Raw genomic sequence first — 5,569 nt, forward strand, 5'->3', positions numbered from 1 at the left:
AAAACTCATAAAAGGCAGCAAAGTGAGTGCAGTGACTTGCATTATTTTCTACTTAATAAGGCAGGATGCCAACATATATGCTCAGGAACTCATGGAAGGCCAAGAGAGTATACAGAACAGCTATTCTGTAAACTTTAAGCAATGCTGGAGAGCTGGCCAGATGACTTTATGCTCTTCCACATGGTCTGCTTTTATGCAGTCCATTTTATTTGCCCATTTAACCCCCCCCCCCTTTTTTTTTTTTTTTTGGTTCATAAACTTCCGGTTCAAAATTTAGCGTTTAGTCCCGCTTTTAACGTATTCGGTTATAAAATACTCTCATGTAATGTTTTCTGAAACTTTTTCTTTCACATTTAGAATTATTATCACATGAAGTTACTATTACCAGGTTTAACTAGTAACTGCCAACATTCAGGATTAAGGCAGGGGAACAGAAAAAATGTGAAGCATTCAAGTGTAGGCGATATGGGACGCCAGCCCGGCCATCCAGCAGCAAAAGGAAGAGTGTATTTATTTAAGCAGACCAACAAGCTGTGGCAAATTCTCCTTAGCTCAGGCTCAGTCAATGGGACTTACTTGTGAGAAAACACTATTTGTTAGGATGCCACCCTAATGCACCTTTATGTGAGCCTGACACATTTAATAAGTAAACATGCCAATACCATGCAGAGACGACAACAGGTTTTTCTAGATACGACAATGTTTTTCCAAGCGCAACACAAAAAGCCCCACCCATTGGCAAAGGGAATCTGAGGACATCAACACAAGAGGAAGTAGTTTCAAAGGGTATAGCATTTGTTGAAGCAAAAACAACAGTCTTTGGACATCTTAAAGACATACTAGAGTTATTTCATATACATGCTTCAATGCAGAGAGGGTGGAGGGCCATACTGCTCTCCTTCCAAGATCTTGGAGGGCTTCAACCCCTTTCCCTGCAAATCGGTGAATCATAGAATCATAGAGTTGGAAGAGACCGCAAGGGCCATCCAGTCCAACCCCCTGCCATGCAGGAAATCCAGATCAAAGCATCCCCGACAGATGGCCATCCAGCCTCCGTTTGAAGACCTCCAAGGAGGGAGACTCCACTACACTCCTAGGAAGTGTGTTCCACTGTCGAACAGCCCTTACTGTCAGGAAATTCCTCCTAATGTTGAGGTGGAATCTCTTTTCCTGCAGCTTGCATCCATTGCTCCGGGTCCTAGTCTCTGGAGCAGCAGAAAACAAGCTTGCTCCCTCCTCAATATGACATCCCTTCAAATATTTAAATAGGGCTATCATATCACCTCTTTATCATATCACAAAGCAAAGGTGAAGTTTCCATGTTTAATGTAATTATCATAGTAGATATTTCTGACATTTCATTTTCTCTGTTTGCACAAGTGTGTGTGTGCCTGCATGCCACAGATAGAGAGAGAGAGAGAGAGAGATTCCCTATTTATGTACTAGGCAGTTGCTTGCTGTGCCCCTGGGGCTGCTGGACTAATGTATGTCATCGTTGTTGTTGTGGCAGAGGTCCACACACCCTCTATCAGGTTTGGGTAACACTTCATGTATTTGATGAAGGACACAAAACCATAATAAATACTTCCCCTTTACTCTTTAAGGGCCCACAAAGCAAAGGCACTCTGTTTTCTTGCAAGAGTAACAGCCATACTAGAAGAGGAGAGTCCCCAGGACTCTCACTATCAAGCACAACTGCTCTACCCACGGATCTAAAGCAAAAAGTCATATTTTTGATGTGTTGAATCTATCCTTTCCGCCAACCTACATGAGAGATTGCAGTGGCACAGCAACTACTGTAGAAGAACTCCAGTTCTAGAAAGGAGTTTTTGTTTCCAGCTTTTATATACTGGAAATCTAATACTGCTTTTGTTTTGACGCAACAGGAGGGAAATTTCTCTCATCCAGCATGGAACTGGTGGCATGTTGCATTGTTGGCTGTGACGGTGGACAGAAGTAGATTGAAAGGAGATACAGCTATGTGTATGTGCTGCATTTTGTTTTACAGTGGCAGCAATATCTGGGTTAATCCCACAGCCTCTCAGCTGGTGAATCTTGAATCCAGCTTTACATCAGAGAAACTCAGGGCACTCATATGGAAACAGCAGAGCTGGCTGGTTTTAACCAGGTTTGTTCAAGCCATGGATGAACCAAATGACTTTATATAAAAAACACTCATTTTTAATTCTCCCCTTCCCCAAGTCTATTATTACTATTTCCATTCCTCTTAGTGGACTTACTGTATCAATTTAAACATTTCAACTTTTAAGTTTATTCTCATTGTTAGATCAGTATCTAGTGTCAGTTGCTTCTTTTTAATCGTTTTATTTTATAGTGCAAGAAATGCCATTCAGAAACAAATTCTTTAATTAACATAAGTTCAACCAAAACAACTTGCTTTATAATTATTTAAGTGAGTGGCCATACTCTCTGAACTGCATCTTGCGACTTCATTTTCTGATTTAGTCCTATATTGGTGTAGTCTTAAACATTAATGCCGAAACCAAAACCAAACAGAAATGGAGATGCATTGACCTTTTACCGCCCTAATAAGGTTATCTAAAAAGCAACAACGGAGTCCTGTCGTGCCAGCATGAGCATTTGGGGCCTATCCTTCTTGATCAGCACACCAGGAAAGTCCATGCTGTGATAAAGTTGGTGCCACAATCTATGGTAGTTGCTGTTGCAGCTGTTACCTGCGCTTGAGTTGACCTCGACTCATGGCGACCCTATGAGTAAGACACCTCCAAGCCCCCCTGTCCTCAATTGCCTAGAGTTGTGGCTTCTTTGATTGAATTCATCCATCTTGTATGTGCCCTTCCTCTCTTCCTATCTCCCTCCACCTTGCCTAGCATTATCGACTTTTCTAATAAGTCATTCTTCATGGTGGTCCCATGGATGAAACATCCCCAAGCCCCCCGTCCTCCACTGCCCTACTCAAGTCCTTTAGATTCATGCCTGTGACCTCCCTGATCAAATCTATCCATCTGGCATGTCGCTTTCCTCTCTTTTTACTTCCCTCCACCTTTCCCAGCATTACTGTTTTTTCAAATGAGTAATTCCTTCTCATGATATGCCCAAAGTACGACAGCCCCTGTTTTGTCATTTTGGCTTCCAAGGAGATTTCTGGCTTGATCTTTTCAAGGACCCATTTGTTCACTTTTTGGGCTGTCCATGGGATCCTCAGCACATTTCTTCAGTGCCACATCTCAGATTAGTTGATTTTATTTTATATAATCATAGAGTTGGAAGAGACCATCCAGTCCAACCCCCTGCAGGAATGCAGGAAATCACAATCAAAGCATCCCTTGTTCCGGGTCCTAGTCTCTGGAGCAGCAGAAAACAAGCTTACTCCCTCCTCAATATGACATCCCTTCAAGTATTTAAACAGGGCTACCATATCACCTCTTAACTTTCTCCAGATTAAACATCCCCAGCTCCCTAAGTTGTTCCTCATAGGACATGGTTTCCAGACCCTTCACCATTTTAGTCACCTACCTTTGGACACGCTCCAGTTTCTCAACATCCTTTTTGAATTGTGGTGCCCAGAACTGGACGCAATATTCCAGGTGGGGCCTGACCAGAGCAGAATAGAGTGGCACTATTACTTTCCTTGATCTAGACTTATTGATGTAGCCTAAAATTCCTGTCGACTTTCTTCACTGTCCAGGTCTCGCATCTGTACATTGAGCCTATACATCTAGCATGTGGGCTTCCTCCAGGGACATAGCCAAGAGGGGGGGGGGGGTCTTGGGGTCTGGACCCCCCCCCCCCCTTCCATTAGAAAAATGAATGGTGTGTGCTGCTGTGCCGCCGCACCCAAGCTCCATTATAATGGTGGCACTTAGTCTGAAGCCCCCCCCCCCTTCCTAAAATCCTAGCTATGTCCCTGCTTCCTCTCTTCCTACTTCCCTCCTCCCTTCCCAGCATTATTGGTTTTTTCCAATGAGTCATGCCTTCTCATGATATGGCCAAAATATGGCATCATCAATTTGGTTATCTTGGCTTCCAAGGAGATTTTGGGCTTGATCTGTTCATGGACCCATTTGTTAGTCTTTTTGGCTGTCCGTGGTATCCTCAGCACCCTTCTTTGGCATCACATCTCAAATGCACTGATTTTCTTCTTATCCGCTTTCTTCACCTGTCACATTTGTACATGGCGATGGGGAATACAATGGCTTGGATGAGTCTCACATTAGTGCTCAGTTATATATCTTTACTCTTTAGGATTTTACCCAGCCCTTTCATGGCTGCCCTTCCCACTCCTAGTGGTCTTCGGTCCAAAACATACTGCAGAAATAATCCAGTCTGAGACTGCTTTAACTGCCCTGGCTCAGTGATAGGGAATCCTGGGAACTGAGACATTTGGCCTTCCCTTTCAGAGAGCTCCGGGGCCACAATAAAACTACAATTCCCAGGATTCCTTAGCTCTGAGTCAGGACAGTTAAATCGGTCTCAATATGGATCATTTCTGCAGTGTGTTGCAGATTTTCTTCTTTCTTGAGTGCAGTCTCTCTTTGAATCAATGATTGATCCAAGGTACGGGAAATCTTTGGCTATTTCAAAGTAGGGGATCAATGTATAGATAGTAGTCAACGTTTAAAGGTAAGGTTTCCCCTTGACATGAATGTCTGGTCATAACTGACTGTCCCAGGGTGAAATAAAGAAAAGGGCTCCTGCAGGATGACCTGAGGAGGTCCTAACCTCAAAGGAAGACAAGGCACCACAAAATGGAGGGCATTACCAAGTAAAAACTAAAAACACTGTTATCAATATAAACTCAGGCTTCTGAGTCATGTTCCAAATGGAGGTCATATTGAAATGCCTCCTGGACATAAAGTTGAAATGGAGGATGTGTCCTGGAAAAGGAGGACGCCTGGTCACCCTGGGCTCTTGTCCCCATAATATGTGTGTGTGTGTGTGTGTGTGTGTGTAAAGAGGAAAGTTGTTGCTTGTCATGCACAGTCACAAAAGGGATATTACATCCACACTGGAGAAATAACCCGGTTTGGCACCGCTCTAAGTGCCCTGGCTCAAGGCTGTGGAATTCTGGGAACTGGAGTTTGTTGTGGGGGCCAGAGCAGAGCACAGCAAACCCCACAACAAACCCCAATTCCCAGAATTCCACAGCCTTGAGCCAGGTCACTTAGAGCGGTGCCAAACCGGGTTATTTCTCCAGTGTAGATGCAACCTATTTCAGTAATTTCGCTTAGCCACCTTTATGCCTCACAGGAGCAATTCTGACTAAAGGGCTGCATCCACACTGCAGAAATAACTTTTAACTGCAAAGGCTCAAGGTTGTGGAATTCTGGAAACTTGTATCCCACAGCTTGGACACTTAAAGCGGCGTCAAACCGGATTATTTCCTCAGTGTGGATGGAAAGCTGGGAGAGGCGCGTGTGTCACTCTTTATTTTTCCTATCTCTATGATGAGCGTTGAGCCAGGAGGACACTTTAATATTCCCGCAGCGTGGATGCTAACAATGAGAGAGGCGTGCGTCAGTCTCTGTTTTCTTCCTATCTCTATGACGTCGGAATGCTTCCGCCTCCGAATGCAGAGAGTCTGTTG

The sequence above is a fragment of the Sceloporus occidentalis genome, unplaced genomic scaffold (assembly GCF_023333645.1).
Source record: "Sceloporus occidentalis isolate IW3139 unplaced genomic scaffold, rSceOcc1.0.p SCAF_3, whole genome shotgun sequence".
Taxonomy (NCBI): domain Eukaryota; kingdom Metazoa; phylum Chordata; class Lepidosauria; order Squamata; family Phrynosomatidae; genus Sceloporus; species Sceloporus occidentalis.